Source organism: Bombus flavifrons, chromosome 1, assembly GCF_040668555.2.
Source record: "Bombus flavifrons isolate JBK064 chromosome 1, iyBomFlav1_principal, whole genome shotgun sequence".
In the NCBI taxonomy this organism is placed as follows: domain Eukaryota; kingdom Metazoa; phylum Arthropoda; class Insecta; order Hymenoptera; family Apidae; genus Bombus; species Bombus flavifrons.
Window position 1 is genome coordinate 11,065,842 of NC_138442.1, and position 19,283 is coordinate 11,085,124.

A 19,283-nucleotide genomic window follows, 5' to 3' on the forward strand; every position below is an offset into this window, starting at 1 on the left:
TCAAGGCGGCTCCATTGCACCCACTTTGTCCGCTATTGTGCGCTATGAAATAGAGAAGCATCGAGACGGAGGGCTTGATCCTCAGTCGTTATCCTCGATTCCTCGATCGTCGACCGTATTTACAGACAATTCTGTATTTACCAGCTTCTTCTACATCAAGGCGAGACCTGTTGCGTGTTGGCCGAGTTTCATTACCGGGGCCCAAATGAATCCCCGAGACGCGGCACTAATTAATGACGCGGTACGCTTCGTTCTGGCGAACGCGAGGGACCCGACCAAACGAACGATCTCGTTCGTGAGTCATCGTGAACGAGATTTACGTTCTTCAACGACGCTAATAGAATTCTCGAAAATTTCTGCCCAGTCATTTCGATTGGTCCATTCTGATGAATTTCGGTTTCGCGTCGTGTGCCTTCTCGTTGACGTGTAAAAATAATGGAGGAGGAAATCGGATCTCGTTGGTCGTAGGGAGAACCGAGCGGTCGAATTTTTGACCATTAGCTTTCTTTTCTTTTTTCTTTCGACTTTTCTGCTAGTAATTGCCAGTTGTTCGACAAAATCATCGTCTCAATATGGCCCGCGAAATAATTTTGGGGTTGTTAAATGTTGACTAAGAGGCTTGTGTTAGATATCCGTCCTTGGCATTCGAAGAATCATGATGATTTCAGTCGAAGGACCAAGGCTATCGCGAAAGTGTCGTCCTTCGTTCATCGAAGCTGGTTCCTCCGCTGAAAAGGAACGACCGTCTCACCTTGGACTCGCTTCAATTTCGAAGTCCAATCGAGGACTCCGTCTAACTGGTAATCATATCGATGCCTGTCAAACATCGAAACTAAATAGGCATTCTTGTTTCGTTGAGCCTTATACCAGAAACGCTGGGCTAGCATCCTACGACAATTATCTTATCACGAAGAAATTATTAAACGCTGTTATTAACAGAATGGTTAAAATGAGTAATTCGTGATTTTTTATGAAAATTTTACAGATTCATAACGTATCGTACATCACATTTTTACGATCCTGAACGTTTTTTTTTTGTAAAACATATAACTTTCCATTTTGTTTTCCTCGGTACAAGTTTTTCACTTTAATTGTCTATAATTCTAGCGTCAGTGTACCTAATATTCATGACAGTAAGAAACAAATCTTGCTGAGAGCGATATACGCGTAGTTATAATTCAAAGTTCAAACGTATTCCTATATAAAACATCTTTTAATCTAATCAACAAACATGCAAGAAGATTGGCTTGCCTGTCCAAACTTCCAATCTAAATTAACTTTAATTCCAATTTAATTTCAGTTTGGCGAAAACCTGGACGCATATATTGAACTTTCTTGACAGCGTGAAACGAACGTTCTTGTGGCGGTACGAGCATAGACACGTGAGGATTCGTGTGGTATCCTGCCGAAAAAGTGTGTAACTCGATCCGGCAAAAAGGTAATAACCCGCTCATGAATTTTAATTTAAAATTAAAGCGATACCGCGCGGGGGAGGGACCCGCGATATATAGCTCATCCGAGAGTGGTTTTGCAGGTAGCTGATACACAGACACAGTCCTCCTCTTCCTCATCCCCGTTTCACTTTCGCTCTTCCTCTTCTTCTCCGTCTTCTCCTTCCTCTTTATCGTTATCTTCTTCTTCTTCTTCTTCTGCTGTTGCTTTGCCGAAGCTGATTCTCTCGTTCACACGCCTCCTTCATTTTCGAACACCATACAACGAGGCTGGCATTCTGAGGGAAGCCTCTAGAATGTGTCTGGCGAAACTGTTACCCTTTACCGGATAATAATAATAAAAAAAAAAAAAAAAAGGAGACATGGAAAGAGGAGAAACCTTTGATACGCGTGGGCGCGATAAATACCGGGGGTGTCTTTAAAATTTTTCTGGGATGGAGAGGTATTTGAGATTAAATGAGAAACGAGTCACTTAAGGAATTATCTACTGGTTTGATGTTATCTGAGATTTCTCGTGGATAAGTATAGTCCAGTAAAAGTATAAATCTCAGATGTACATGTTATGTCGTATAAAAACTATCCAAAGTAAAGTAGTCGTGATATTCGGTGGAAAATATTTATTTAGGTTGTACTTTTCTAATTATTCTCAGGAAATTATGAATTATATATCACATTAAAATATGGATTAAATAAAATGCAGTTTACATAAATACGAAAGTAAATCGAAAGGTAGATTATGTGTAGCATCGGTGGTATCATCTATAAAATTATCAATTATTCTTGTTCACAAAATTATACGAGTAATATGTCAATCTATCCAGCCACGAAGCCTACAAAAATTCTTCGCTTCTATTCACTTAGTTGATACAATATAATTTTTCAATTTTGCAACAGTAAGGATTCCCTAATCATTTTAAATAGTCTATCAAAATTATTGAAACTATTATTTATGACATAATCCCTTCCACCGACAAAGTGCACAGTACATTGCTTCATTTCTCAAATTTATTTTCAAATTACTTATTCTGGTCATCAGAAATGGAAGAATTATGCTGTATCAAACTCGGTTAGATTAATTATCGTCTTAAGTAAGAGCCAAAGCTCTTACAAATTAAATTCTGTTTTATTCTGTTTTATCGAAGAGCTGTCGTCAACTATCCATTGCCTCATAAACCGAGACCAAACGATATCTCGCGATTGATCGCGACGTCTTCAGTATCCAAACGATGCGCATCCTGTAATATTGTCTGAAAGAAAGATACAACAAGGACCACAGGCATGGAGAAGCGGTACGACGGTTTAAGGTGTACGAAAGCAAGATGAAAATCACGAGAGGCCCGTACAAATGTGTACACGCATGTATGCATACGTAAAATGCACGTTCGTAAAGCACAGTGGTTTATGAATACACGAATTTACTGCTTAATCAACCGAGGCGCTGAGGCAGCGCAATTAAAACGCCATTAAGCGGCCACATAAAAATTCTCGGTAAAATTCGGTGATATCGGGTTACCGAATTTCTCCTTCCAGGCTTCGGGGTTACGATCTATAGGATGCACGGGTTTATAGTCACCTGGATCGTGTTATAGTCAGCCGAGAATTCTCGAAATTGTATATGGGACACTTTCAGGTCCTCTCGTTTGGTTTCCTTGTTTGAAATTTTCCTTGATACACGCGACAGAAATTTATTATTCTGTTATTTAGTTACATCAATTAAATCGATTAATTAATTGTATTATACGTACGTATGCATAATTTCTTAAAACTGTATATTTAGATTAACGTAAGTAACTTTCTTGCTTCTACAAGTTGTCCCTAAACGTGTAAATTGCAGTCTCGCAGGAAAAAAGAAAACGCGTATAAGAACAGGTCGTAATGTTTGATTTCGCGATTACGTATTCTACATATATTAAAGAATAATTGAAATTTTATTCCTTGCAGATTGTCACTTAATTTCCTCGAAATTTTCCTTTTCTATATTTAATAATACGATTATAAATTCGTCAAGGATACTTTACTATTGGAAGTAGGAGCACGATTCATAGCAATTACGGTGATCCACCGTTATCGTAGCTTCGTTGTTTCTTTGGTCTCTTTGATGTTGCGCAGCCATTATGTTCCCAAAATTGTTTTCCACCCGTTAGAAGATCAACGTAGCCCGAGGGCAGGCTTCTCTAACGGTACGTCAGTTCATCGAGAACAGGTGATTAATTATTCGGACGGGTAGGCGTGGGACGTTATCGACAAATTCACCTTGAAGAGTAAAGGTACTGCTAGGGGAACGAACTGCCTTCTCGAGGCTGCGTCGAACGCGCGTACCTAAACTCACCGGCTCTTCTCATCGTTTGATCCAATCTGCTGCTGTTTCTCCACCTTCGTATACTTACGTCTAGCACTTCTGTTTTCTCTTAAATAAATAAACACCTCAGATAGATACATTCGCCTTTTATCATCTTTGTATACTTTTTCTAATTTTTATCTCACTCTAATTTTTAAACATTTACTAGCCGTATCGCTATTTAGACAATAGGGTACGGGAAGAAGTTGGCCTGAAAAGTCGGCAAGATCTGCTTCATCATTCGCACCATAGACACTGAAGGTTTCTCGTAAATAAATAAACACACGAGATTGATTTATCTACCTTTTATCTCTTAATTTTTATTTTATTCGAATCTTTCAATATTCCACAGTTCCATCGCCATTTAGGCAATAGTTTGTGCAAATAACAATTAAGCAACTTTATCAATTTGAAAAATTAGGAAGATCTGCTTTATGCTATCATTTATCACAAACCAAACATACTTGTAAATAAATAAACGAAATTCATCCGTCCACTTTTCATCCTTTTCTCCAATTTCAATTTGATTGTGACTTTCAAGTATTTGGTAATTTCAGTGCGACTTAGGCAATAAATTAGTGATCGGCTTAAAAAATGAAGAAAATTTGATTTGTTCTATCAACTATGCAATAAACGTAGACCAAAGAAAAGAATTCTATTCTTTCAAGAAACTTGAAAGAACTGCTAGTTTAAAAGTAATCATGGCGACGTTTGTTCCGAATTCCTCAATCTCGGTGGGCCAAAGAGTTCTGCCAAAAATTGATTCAAGTACTAAACCGTACACGGAAATCGAAATTACCGCTGTTTCACGACTTTAAAATTTCGTCCGCCATAATAGAACTTGACAGGATAATCCTGAATTCTCGCAAAATTACACGCTGGCCGTCGATGTTAAGAAAGATCGGCAAAAATTTATGTCGAGTTTCGTTTAATCGAATCGTTAAATGGTTATTTTCAGACAGGATTAACTCGAAAGGATTTTATCGGTGCTGCCGCGATGTGGATTGGACGTTGGATAGATTCAGCGTTCACAAGTCGGCCGAGCAGAAGTTTCGGGGATAATTGAAGAGCAATTAAAATTCCTGTAGCTCGTAGTCACGGCGATAAACGAAATTTCGCTTCGTGCCGGCCACCGTGATTTACGCCTGCGTTAATAGTGGCTTAATTATGCTTTTTATAGTTCAACGAACCGTGACGGACAGGTTTCGTCACCTTCGCTCATTTTCCTCCCTCTTTGGTCCATGAAAAATCCATGAAATTAATGATTATTATTAAAGATGTCTGAATTTTGCGCTTTCTTTTTACCTGGAACAAATTCGTATTATTTGGATCGATTAAGCTTAAAGTTTAATTTTAAACTTTGCACACAATAATTATACTTGCATATTATGAAACATTATTAGTTTCGAATTCGTAATCGAAGAACGAGAAAATATTGCGTACTTCAGGTTCACCAAGCAAAAATATCAAAGATGAGAAAATGTTTTACATAATTTTACCGTCGAAGATTATTTGGAACAAGCAAAAGCGTCAAGGTCCAACTAAAAAGAAGAATAACGTAAAATTGCCGGGTTACATGCAGATTATGCGTATTGTGAGCCGATGCATCTTCATACGGTGTTTTCACTTTTTCTCTTCCGGTTTGCTGCATGTGCGTAGTTGGCCAATGCGATGTACGATTTTTCTTTGCTCTTACTTCTTGTTAATCATTACATATACAACAAACATAAACCTATCAATTACTCGCAAAACGACTAACGTTTATTTTCTCCTCTCTTCCAATATTTCCTCAGCTTTCATTCAATTTCACGATCTTCGAGATAATATAAGTAAATTACGAAGAAACACGTGCCGTGATCAGCGGCGCGAACGATCGACGTCCGATGGAAATCCACTTTTCCCCGATAGTGATTCTCCCCTCTTCTGGCCTCTTCGTCCTTTTTCCCTTCCACCGCTCGTCCTGTGGTGGATCGAGCACCCTTGAGGTCATCGACTCGCGCGGTTCATCCCGAGGTCCTTCACGACGAGCAATCAACGTCATATCTTTCAACGGCTACGAGCCAACGAGAAAGGCAAGAAATTTCTACGACTGCGAACAAGCAACGGTCCGGAAGCTTTCCTGATCGATTCTCGATAACCAATCGAGCCGAACGGTAGTCGCTAACGAAATAGATACCCCGTCGATCAATTACGATAGAATCTCTTCTTGGTTTTTTGTCGACGCCAGCGATGACGTCCGGTTCCTTTGACTCGGTGCCATGATATCACGATCTTGATTCGACATATTTCTAATATCGATCCGCTATTGGTTATGACAATTAATTATCGAGTGTCTGATGTAATGAAAAATCATATTAAGCCATAGAATCAATCAAGATTTATATCGCCATATGTCTGATCCGATCCGATCGTTCGCCATATGCGAATCTTTTCATTCGAAGCTAATATTCACGATAATTATGGAAGGTACGTTTTGAAGACAATTTGACGAACTTTAACATATTCTAAACCTTCTGTGAATCAGACGATCTAATCGTTTGCTATATGGCAATCGCTTTTATTAGAAGCTAATCATCATCATAATTTGCGAGGTGAGAATCACAGTGGTGTAAGATTTAATTAAATAGATAATTTCTGCTTTTGAAATGTCGTCGTTCTATTCTTATCGTGAAAATTTCATAATGAAAAAATATAATAATAAACGCGAGACGTTTCATCTTATAAAAATAACAGTAGATCGGCTTACTCCATTGTGGTTTTCAATTCTCGAATTATCACCTTCTGAAGGTAATTTTGAAAAGTATCTTCTGACAAACGTTAGTATATCCCAATTCCTATGTGAATTGTCCATTGTTAATACGAGAATAATCTGATACATCGATTATAAAAATTCGAGCGTCAAAGGGTTAGTGTCTAATTAACAACGGATCGTCGAAACCTTCTGTACTTTGCGAAGAACAAAAAAGAGGAAGGAGAAAAGAATCAACTTTTTCTTGTTGGTGGTTAATCGAACGTCGCGTAGCGGGCATATAAATCATCCGGAGTTGGTATTTTTCCAACGAAACAGGCCTGGCTTCGATTCAATCCTAATCTCTGTGCCCCTTCTCCTTCCTTGCTGGTCCGTTGATGAGCTTTTCCGCCTGTCTTGATTGTTCCTCCGTCTCTTTCGTGCAGGCGGCGTGTATAACAAGGCTCACGTAGTAACGCGGTTCATCAGGGCCAGAAAGTAAAGTGGACGATACCGCAGAGAAAGGAGAGAGGAGCTGCTGATGGCCAGGCTCTGGCTACGTCGACGCCGTGACTTTTGCCTCGCGTCCTCTCGAATCGTTACCACGTCCCAACAAAAAGCCCCGCTATTCGTTAGGCCGCGTTTACACGGATGCAACCGTTTCGTTGGTGAATGCACCTTTCACAAACGCAATTTTAATGCGACTACATAAGATGAAACAAGATACGAGCCGCTCTGACCAAACCGATCAATTTCACTTTTTATTAATTCCATCGTTTCGTTACACAAGCATGCAATTAATATCCGATTCTTAAAAAACAAATTACTTGTTTCCACGAGGTTATTCGTCGCAAGAAGATAACACAAATAATGTTTAAACTCTAAAGTGAGTATGAAGAACAGCGTTCGTAATATCATCACTTTTCCACTTTTAGGTAATTTTTAATTTACGGGATTGATCGATGTATGTCGAGTATGGTCTCTGAACGGTTTCTGTAGGAGAGAAATCATCATACGCGATAAATCTGAAGTAGATTCCATCAAATTATTACACGCGGTTGCGATAGCATACGAAATATACCGATAACTTTTCTCGCATACGATATCCATTAAATCTTCGATTTAGAAAAGACTCGAATCGACCGAGAAGGATCTAACCGCGTTGTAGCAAACGCTCGCGAATCACCAGCATGTTATTATGTGGAGAGTTTTTGCTCGCCAGGAGTTGAAAGTTCTGGAAAGGATTGAAATAAAACGTTTTACGCGACCATCCGTCGATTTCGTGGCGCGATCTTCTCTTGCGCGTTGCAATTGTCGATAGGAAGCAGTTAAAGACTCGGAGGAATACAAACTGATTAAAAACGGCCGTAAAACCGATCGTTTCTGCCAGCAATATGTAGAAAAATTCTTTATTGATGGACAAACGAGCTCTAATGAGCTGGATGAAAAGGGCTTTGGTGAAAAAAAGAAGCTTCGCCTCGCAGAGATTAACCATAACTGGAACGTTACGGTCCGATCGAACGATCATCGGCAAAAACTACAATTATCGAAAGCTGTAATTAAACGCGCTCAGAAACGATTGCTTCGATCCGCGGCAGAGGCCATACGTGTGGTCTAGGCCCTAGGTGATCGCGAGAGGAGGAGCTATCGATCCTTTCCAACGTATCAAAGATATGGTTTGTTATGTATCTTGATACGTTTCTTGTATTCTCTGTGCAATTGTTCGGCAATTAACCTTATTTGTAGCAGGAAATTTGCATTAAATTGCTTCTCGTGTCGGTTATTTTACGTCTGTTTTTCTACTTCTTTATGAACTTTGCATGCGAATAAATTTATTTGTTCCGTCTAATGCATTCGATACGCTCGGTTCGTTTGAAAAAGGTTTGATTAAATTGGGCAAAAACTAAAGCTGCATCATCCCTATATAGACCATCGGTGATCCACATTACCGAATTTGTTAGAAAGATCGAAGCAAGGTAAATTTCATGGACTAACAAATTTTTAACGATGCAAATGATTAAGATACTCATCGCCGGAAAAATTTAATGGAATATTTCGAAAAAATTCAACGTTACAGCGTAATAAATTTCAACTTATCGCAATTCCCAGGGAAAGATATGGAAAAAATTCGCGTGTCAGTCAATGTGTTAATAGACGATTCTTCCTCGTTAATTGAACTTAACCTACTCACTGAGAAAATTACGTAAACCATGTATTTTTATATTGTCTAGCAATTTTCACACGATGCACGACCGACAAATCGCGATTCTAATCAGCGAGAATGGTTTTTGCCCCGGTGCAAGTGTTCCAGCGTCCCGACCTCCTGTTTTCAGAATCCACCATGCTGAACTTTCCTTTGAAGGTCATGCGCGCTGTTTCGAGAAATGAAATCGCCTATCCTCGTGTGGATCGAGATGCTAAAGGAATCAAATCGCATTCCCCGCGTCGTCCCGGTTTCCCTAGGGAGAGTCCTCCGCCTGGTTCTTCGGCTTGGCGAGGCACGATACGCCACACTGAATCGGGTACTGATCGTGCAACCAGGAGACGTCGATTCCTGGTACAATGGATTCCAAGCTTCCTACACGTCGCTTTCGACCGGTCGCATGGCATCGCTAATTGATGAAGATGTAGTACGCGGTTTTTTTCATAATTTTACCACGATCTAGCCGCGGCGTACGTTCCTGGAATAGACGAACCACGTTTCCCTTTACGTCTTTGCGTAGGCTTGGTACGGCCGAGGGTTGTAACGAATAGCATTTTAAAATGGTTGTCAAATCGAGAGAAGATTAGGTTGAAAATTGATCCGATTATTATTTATTAAAGTAGTAGCTCGTTTATACGAAAGAAATTTGGGGTGAAATATTAATACCAAATATTAGAACTACTATATTTTGCATTGTAGTTTTTGCAATGGATAAAAATCCCTTCTGACTGATTTCTGAAAAGACTGCGACGAAGTCAGACCATAAACAGTAGACAGGCGACGTTGGCTTCGGGGTTTTCAGTTATTGAGTAGCACAGCTAGCGTGCGGATCTGGACCAGCTCAAATTGTATTCTTATTTATAATTACACTTATATTTAAATATATTTTCTGCCTTACAATTTATCCACTAGTTTTCTCTGATTACACATCGAATAACCTCAACAATAACGAAGAATTATCAAGAATTCTATCATCGTAATATAAAAGTAATCGCTATGTTCGTTACGTAAGATCAGTTTCTTTGCAATTTTACAGCTAGGAAATCTTTAAAACCACCTCGTTCTTAATGAGTAACGCACAAATAACAATGTCACGAGTAAAATTCGCTAGCACGAACCATTGGACTATGGAACCATTGTGCGTCATTTACTGCGTTTGCATCAGTTCCTACTCCTCGCTTCCGCGATCGAACGTCACGTGTGACGAGGATCGAGGATCGAATATCGTTCCTGGTAAGTCATTAGCTTGCTTAGACGGCGGAAGCTGTAATTACGCGGCGTTCGTGCGATGATGACGGTGTATGTACATACATATGTGCAGGCGTAGGATCGTGGCGGGATGAATCGACGGAAATCGGCGAAAAGCCGCTCCAGCGGCTTGTACGCCTTCAGCGACCGGTCGACGCCGCGGATCTGCCTCTACGAGAGACTTGGTTATGCTATGTATTAATCGTCGGCTACTGGAAAACGCGTACAATTAGTCGATGATTTGTAAACGCTGTGTAGAAGAGGGCTGCGAGATACGCGAGGGTTAAGTGCTTCTTTAATGGAGAGGTTTATTTGTCGAACGCGTGGTGTGTTAAACGAAGCTGGGTTGTCTGAGAGAATTTATAGGTTGTTCGAGGTGTAAGCCTTTCTCAAAGTCAAGTTTGAGGCGGTTTGTGTTATCCGACGAGTTCCGTGTTACGCATACATATAGGTACATATTATGCGCTATTGGTACGAGAACATAGGGAAATATAATCGGACGAGGTGAGAATTTAAATAAGATGAAAAATGTAAACGGGTAGAGTGAAAATGTAAAGGATAAATAAATCAAGAATGTAGTTGAAGCAAGCTAGTATATGGATGAATAAATTCAAAATGTAAATAAACATAAATATAAACTTAAGATTTGCAGGGGCAAACCCAGGATGTAAATAATCGAACAACACATAGCATATAATATAAGCATACATAGTAAACGGATAACGTGGAATATTAACAAACAAGGATAGAATATAAAGGAATAGAGACAAGATATAAGCAGACGAATGAAGCACGTGAAAAATCAGACAGGAAACGTAAATAAGTAAAGAATAATTCTGCATGAAAGATAGGACTATGCGTTGCTGGAAAGGCGACCAGCGAGACGGCACAGGAGCAAGGGAGGTGTTGCTGTATCGTTCACCGTCACGCGTTGCTGTACCGTTTTATTTGCATATGTGAGACTTTCGGCCAATACGTGTATCTATTTTTACTTTACGATTGTGTCGAGTTTATACGATACAACTAATCAGACCATCTTCTTTCCAACAATGCTCTATACATAGAGCGCAAGTGGTGCAAAAAAATTCGTGTATTTTTATCTACTTATGGAATTTTTTACGTAGCCACGAACGATTGATCTAATTAACAATTTTTTTAAATTGCAGATTTTCTTCTACCACGTTGATACACTGCTGCGAAGCGTAGCGTCGCAACCCCGTGGAACATCCCTCTGTTTCTCTTCGTGGTTGATCGCGTAAGTCCAGTGAATAGCTGCTACCCCGTAACCATGGTTATCGCGTAAAATTTAATCCATTAGGGTTTGCTCGAAGGTCTTCTCCCTTCTTACATCCCTGCTGCGTCTTTATATTCCGTTTAACGAAGGAAAATATGAAGTCTACAATTACTTTCTCAACCTTTGCAACTTCGCCGGAAAAATCACGCTTCCTTATCATGCAGACATTTCACGTTTATTATATTTCAAATGACATTTACGTATTTATTATTCTCTCGAACTATGCGAAAGATAGTAGATTTAATTATGAAAATCTTTTCTTCCCTCTATTTTTGTGAAATAAAATATTCGATGCTCGCTATAACAATAATCCAGCCTCTGTTAGACTTTTCATATTTGAGAATCGGACGTTAAGTTGTGGAAACGCAACTTTATCGATTAGAATTACGCTCTATCGATCTCTATGTGAATTAGAATTCATATATCAATCTAATCTGTTCATATGAATTCTAATCCCTATAGCTCACAGTAACGTAGAATCGTAAATATCAAACTCATCAGCACGCATTATGCATCCCTTTCACCACGCGTCCATTCAACGTAGTCCAACTCATCATCAGCCACCGTTCACCGCTCGTACTCTCATTCTTATTCAAACTTGCTCGAAGGATCGTTTCTAACTCATCACGTTCAACGAACGAACGTTTCAAGAATCGACTCGCTCTTCCCACAATTTCAAACGACACGAGCGATCCAATCTTACCGATACGTCCTATTTAGGATCCCTTGACAGGTCCCATTTCGCCAACTTGATCTACATAAACCGCAAAGGTCGGTAAAAACCTGAAGGTGGATTTCCCATAAAGGTCAGGCACACTTGTACGTACTTTTATACGCAATACAGATGCAATGGAGAAAAGCATGTTTCTGTTATTTTCTAAGCGATTTTCAAATGTCAATTGATTATTGTAGCTTCTTTTCCATCTTTTTTTTTTTCGTTCTCATTAATATCGTATTATTTCAGTTTTTGAGTTTATCGACGAGATAATGTGCATAACGCTCGTTGAAATTTTCTTCTTACGTTTCGTTCTTCATGCAACGACGCAATATTAAATAAAGTGTGTCATAACACAGAAAATTCTGTGGGATAAATGTGGATTTATCAAACTAAAAGAAAAATACTATAATATGTTTATATAAGAACGACATTTTTGATTGTACCAATTGACACGTTTAATGCGATATTCTCACAAAATTAGAACATTAGAAAATTGTAATTTTTTAGATAGGTCATTGTTGCTGTAACGAGTGATGAATCTAGAAGCTCGCGTCTGACGCTCATAGCAGATCTCGCCTTAAAGAGGTACAAGTTGAGCGAAACAGCAGGGACGCGCAACGAACTCGTAAGACGGCTACCGAGTTACCGGGGCCGCTGTTCCAGGAATAATAACACAACGTCAGAATATAGGGGTATCAACGCGTTTCTCGTCGGAACTTGGACGTAGCAGTCGGCCTCCCTCTATTCGTAGGGGCTTACGTTTTCATCGGACGCTTGATAAACGGCGACATAAATCCAGCGAGCAACGTTCGTTAGAATGGATCTCCCCGAGCGCAGCTTGCTCTTCATCATCGTTCCTCTGCTTACAGACAAGAAGGTCGAACGAAAGAGAGTAAGAAGAAGAAGAGGAGGAGAGAATAGAGGATAAGGTGTTCGTGTATGAGCCGCGTGTAGAAGTGCGGATACCAGAGCGATCGCGTGGGCGTTACACGTTCTCTCGTTATGGGGCCCATCGTATTCTCATGTAGATCGAGTCCTGTCCACACCTCGGTCTCCCGGCATAAGGCCTCCTATAGGAACGTCGATATCGTCCAGAGAGTTCGCAAGGGCCGATACTCGGATAGTCTGTCTGGCTCCTACATGCCCACCTACGGAACTCTTTGCTTGGTGGAAACTCGCAGCAAAACCGTGCAAACTCGTGGAATGTGAAAATGCACAGTCCACGCTAACCCAACGATTATACCACTGCAGAGTCGTGGTCGTTGGTGGTTAAGCGTGTGTATCACCGCGAGTCTACGTGATCGTCGTTTGAACGCTGTGTTTCTGGAACGTGGTGAAGAAGCTGTGGCTTTTTCGAGTCAGGGGCATGAGAGAGTCTCACGGGTGCGCGAAGGGAAATGCGTGACTCTGGTTGATGCTGGGTCTTGTTGTTCTACGTTGGCTGTTCCTTTGATCGGTGTGTTTCGTGGTTCCCTTGGCGAACGAGCAGTTTAGTGGAATTCTTTGAGGTTTTTTACACCATGAGTCTCTGCGGAGAAACTATTGTTAGGATTGAATTGTATGGATTCTTTCGTTATGATGAGTTTGGCTGTTAGTAAGCCCCACCATTGTACGAATTTTTGCATCACGAGTATACTTTAACTTCTTCTTTTGGAATACTAACCGAGGATCGTAACAGGGATCAATGGGTTATACGAGCGATCACTTAATTTTATCCATTAAGTGATTCGTTTTAATATTCGTACAAAATATCAATCCCGGATCACCGTCGATGACTATGTATAGAGTGAACTGAAGGAATTAAAAAACTAATCGATCTTGTAAGCGATACCTGCACATTTTGTGACAGTATGAAAGTATTAATAAACAACAACAACGATTCAATGATATTATTTTCTCTCGTTTGACAAACATTAGTCATAGTCGTGGTTAAGTAAAAGTTGACCGATTAAATTTTCCGTTTTCTTTCTCTAAAGCTAAGCACAGATGGCCCGAAAAAACGAGCACGTGCGATTTATTTTTTCGAGCACGGAACCGCAGGTGTTTCCTCGTGGACGTGATCGATCGACACCGCGAAGATGCGACAACGGACGCGTCAGCATGCGATGGGACGATCGTAGGATTTAAGTTGGTCGGTGTCCAGGCTGGACGACGAAAATTAAAAGGCTCGGGACGCCGGCGCCGTTTGTCGTCCTATCGTGTCTCGGTCGAACGAACGGACCAGCTTGTCTCTATTTATTTCCTCGTTATATGCTTCTTCCACGCGTCGATCAACGCCGTGTGTTCGCTCGAACGAATTAATATCGCGGTGACTCGTTGCCCGCATTCTTTCCACCGTTTAAGTTGGCCGCAGGAACAACTTTGTAGTATTTACTCGTTCGTTGACATCTAACTGGCAACCGGTATATCGTGAAAGCTACACAGGTTGCTACTTTGTTCGGATAAGCTTAATAAGTACACCGAAAGTACAACTATTTACATGAATTACATTTTAAACTAATTACCAAACTGCTCGTATTTATGCAAATTTATTATTGCAAATTTTGTGCAATTAGACGAAGCTTCTATTTAAGCGTGCGAAGAAGAAACATATTTTATTTCTCGCTTCCCCATCTAATAATGAAATTATTCTATTTAAGATAGTAGTAATTCTAATATCGTCGAATTAACATCGAATCAACATTTCTTGTTAACTTCCTCGAGTAACGGGTTGATAAGCTAATGTAATTTCATTAAAGTATTTCTAGATACATAAAATTACTTTACCTTAACGTTGACAAAAAAAAAACAAAAAAAAAAATAGAATAAATTAAAATAATTAGGATTCCTGAGACATATTTTATTGGTTAAAAGGGTTCGATACTATCTTCATTTTTTTAAACACATACTTTCCTAATACAACATATTTTTTATTAGCAATTTTCTAAAGTGAACACGGTCCACAAATTGAATCTCCAAATACTCTTTAGTTCAATATCAATATATCAAAAGGGAAGCATCTTCCGTGCAAGGCGCTATTTTATATATTTTCATTGCTTGATCTTCATAAAGTTCCATTCGCTCTTCGACATCGCGTCGTTATTAAGTTACATATGTATTTTCATTCATTTTATAGGCAGTAGCAAATAAATATTTTTCTCGACCGCCTCAGCTTCTCGAGAAGCTCGGTTGCCGGACGGCAATCGATATATTATATCTTGTGACGCCTCCGGTCAGAAGGCGTAGCAACTCGTGATTCAGCGATATCGATTTTCGTTTCCTATGCCTATTCATCTTCGCATCACGTACTTACATGGTAGGAAATGGAACGTGTGTGTACGTAGCCTGCAAATCTTAATATCCTGTGGAACTAATTAAAGGCTAAACGATGTCACCCGCGGCGATTCTTCGGCGAGGTTACTCTAACGAGGGAACGGTGGCTCCTGCATCGCTACCGTGGCATCTGATCCTTCTTAATAAATAATTTAACGCGCTCTGATTTTTCTCAACGTCACTCTGTGGTCGTTAAAGGACGCTCGTTACGTTTCTGCTGCTTGTTAATTATTAATAAGCGCAGTCCATTGTCTATTCTTGTGTCTTAATCATCGTTAAAAATCTAATAGCATGGAATTAGAATTCTTCGAAGCTGCAAAGATTGATCGAAAGAAATTCATATCGTTTGATCTTGATTTATAATTAATTCGATCGTTAAATGTATAATGTAGAAATTCTATTTAGTATCATTATATCGATTTAGATGGAACAGGCAGGATTGCGAGATAGTTTACTTTGCAAATAAAGGTATGTAGAAGTATACGGAAGTGTTGGTATTAAGCTAACAATATTAAACCCGATTAAAAATTCTACTCGATCCTAGAAAACGGTTTTCAGTGGAGCTGGAGATACCATTCTGATTGATCAAGTCGGCTAAGTTTCTCATAAACCAGAACGTACCGAGGCACGGTTAATTGCCGGCTGACATCGAAGCAAGACATTTCTAATCGCACGTCTATCTGCGGTGAACGCGGTGGCATCGGGAGCCGCGAGAGCTGCAATTCCGCTGGCTGATAAGCGTTCCCTTCCGACTTGGCGGTCGCGGACAACAAGGCCAAAGGCGGCTTGAAGTCTGAGAACTCAGGCTAAGCTATGTTATGCTTTGACTTTAAAAATATTTATATATGTCGCATATACAAATACATATATATGTATTGGAACATCGAAACAAATATCTTTATACTTAACATAGTATAGCATATCTTGGCTCAACTTCCCAGTGGATCATCGATTTTACGCTTCTCCAGCGGGAGAGAATACGTTCCCACGTGGAAGACCAAGCTACTAGCCGTGCGCTCGGCCACCTATTAGCAATTATCTGCCTACGCGGAGCCGATTTCGGCGCGAACACCGCGTGAAAATTGCGGAACGCATGACGCTCCTGGCCTGACGCGTACATCCCCCGGTTCGTTCAGGTTAATCTTCACGATCTTGATTGCATCGAACGATTATACCCTTGCTACCTGTTGCACCTCCTTGACTCGGAGTTACGAGCCCACCATTTTTCGTTCACCGGGTTTATGGTAGTTTTAATAAAGAATCACGAGGTTAATGCTTTGTGGAAGATTTCGAAGATGCGAGAGAAAACGATATTGAGAAAGTAGGTGTGCTATGAGGTGTGCTTAAAATGTTGTACTCGAGAGTTTGGTCGACCCGAGCTACTCTTTGATTATCTCGTGCAAGGAAAGCTCGCGAACAGTTTGACTTCGATCAGGATGAAACCTTGTAGGTTTGAAGAACAATCGAAAATGGTAGTTACATATGTGTTTTTTTAAATCGAGTTTAAAGGGTGAAATCAGTGTTTGGAGTTTCAACTCTTAAGAGTTAATTCGCAAACAGTTACGGATAGAAGGAAAGTTAGTTAATAAAAATTGAAGTTCCGCGAATCGAACACAATCGATACCGCGTGTCGCGACCTCGAGGTCCTAAGGACTCGATCGCGGCAGGTGCTGCTGGGTCCTGTGGTACTCCGTTGGGTCCCTTAGGCTCGTTTCTCCCTATTCCCCACTGTTCACGACTCCCGGCGACTCGTTCGGCAGATTCGTTTGATCAGCGCCGCTCACGATTCTTCAGGTACATCGGAATGATAATTATTATTCTTGCGTAACCGCCCTCGAGGCGAGATATCAGTGTATTCTGGGTGTGCGCTCTTGAAAATAAATATGCGCTCCGTATGACAAATGCTCGTATCGATATCTCGATCGAGGGAAGCTGAGAAAAATGTCGCCAGAAGATACCTTTTCAAAGTATGAAATATTATCGAGGAACGTTATCCTTAATCTTCGTTAACCCTCTACACTTGGACGATTTTTTATGATACGATAAACTAGAAACTGAAAGATACTTTTGCGATTGAATTGTTTGATAGGAAATGTTCTAATTTAAGAAGAGGAAACTTCTAAATATTCGTGAATTAGTTACAGAGTAGTCTTCCTTTTTTGTTTTCATGCTTTCTAGGTATCGCTGAATATAGATAATATCAAATAATTTTCACGTTATAAATAAATGAAATGATGTCGATGGAAGAAATGTCAAAATATTGAATTACAAAATATTTCTGACAACCAGAATTAAATACCAGGATTAAATACCGAATCGCAGAATCTATGTCACTTATTCGTATACACTCAATAATAATAATCTGCAGCAATTAAAGGATATTTACAATGAACAAAAAGATTAGCAAGTAAGACAATAAAACTGTCGAATAAATGCAACGACGAATAGCATCATACAATACGAGTTTGTTCATTTTTTCAAGTTTCGTTTCAAGCTCTAAAAGAATCTGCGATAAGTCACCCCGCAGTTTCTTCGTTTAATTTTCGTTGCACGAAATTTATGGCCGACTACCCGAGACGTTCTATATATCGAATCGTTAGAACGATAATGTATTCGATCGGCGGGTATATTAACGATAGTTTATTGCTCCGCGCGCAATGCCCGCCCATACGCGGACGACCGCTCGCGCGCGTCCACCGGAGCGGATCAGCATTCCTGGATTTCCTTCAGGAATATCGCGTATCCGCACGCACCGCACGCGAGCGAACAAGCAAAAATAACGACCGGCTAAACGCAGTGTTCCGGGTCAGCTAACCTAGCGAACATCCAACGAGCCGATACGTTCACCTCCAGATGTTTCTATTCGCGCTATCTCGTAAACGAGGTTATAATCTTAAGTTCAAGTTATTTAGAATTCGTTTAATCCGTGTAAGGCATGGAGAAGAATTTTTTGTTTGAAATGTTGCGAAGTTATTTCATCGTGGAATATTGTACAAGCAAGACTCAAATATAAACAGGTATTAGATGCATTTTTAGATGTAACAAGACGATAGGAGAATATGAAGTGCAACGAGATTTCATGTTACTTTACTCGTCGTAGGTTTTTAATTTCGTTTTTGAAACGATATTTTTAGATTGTGCTTTTAACATATATATTTAAATGTGCTTTTAGATGTAACATGATGATAGGAGAATATAAAACGGGCCGAGATTGTACGTTTCCTTACCATTTGGATAGTAGATTTTTAATTTCAACTTCCTAAGATCATTTTCGACAGTCGTGCGTTTCTAACGAGACCATCAAAATGGATTAGAATCGAGTTTTGATAGAATTGGATACAGTGTACGAAAGTTTAAGATGGTTTTATATTGCCTTTATTATTATTATTATTATTAGTACGAATGCAATTAAACTTATAAAAACTCTACTAGGATCGTAAGTACTTATTGACCTTTGGTGTTAATTACGTACAACTCTATCGAGATTACTATCGTGCAAATTGAGAACGTCCGTAATCATCGTTTGAAGAAATAATAATCTGTATTCAGAAACGCACATAATATTATTATCCTTTAACTATCCAGAAGCTAATGATTTTTCTAGCCACTCCTCCGAGCTATTCAAGATGTCGATATGATAGAAAATTCAGATCGTATGAGAACTCCGACGTTAAACAAATCTTCGATCACAGTCTTCATTTTCATTTTCCACTACTACTTTCTCCACCAATCTTCTAACGAGTATTATCTTTCAATCCTCGTTAATATCTTCTGATCAATCAATAATACAAAAACCTACTAAATCTGGTTCGTAAAGCAAGTAATTCTATTAACAAAGTCATCGTAAACTACACCATCTTACTCTAAAGCGATGATCGAAAAGAATTTGTCCAGTTCGTTCGTCCGCGACGATGAAGCGTGATCCACGAAGGAAGAGACCATCAGGCTGGAAGAAGCAGCCAGAGAAACATAAACGGAAAAAGAATCGAGT

At 39.7% G+C, this 19,283-nt stretch overlaps 1 long non-coding RNA gene across 4 annotated transcripts in view; it reads left to right on the forward strand.

The window, feature by feature from the left end:
* The window catches only part of LOC138186539 (uncharacterized), a 61,986-nt gene extending 47,286 nt beyond the window's left edge, over window positions 1-14,700 (forward strand). Inside the window, exons 2-4 of one of the 4 annotated variants that reach the window (XR_011174912.1) lie at window positions 1,301-1,438; window positions 11,135-11,223; window positions 12,488-14,700. This is a non-coding gene — a long non-coding RNA (uncharacterized LOC138186539). The other 3 variants (XR_011174911.1, XR_011174910.1, XR_011174913.1) reach the window with 3 other exon arrangements.
* Window positions 14,701-19,283: the final 4,583 nt, after the last annotated feature.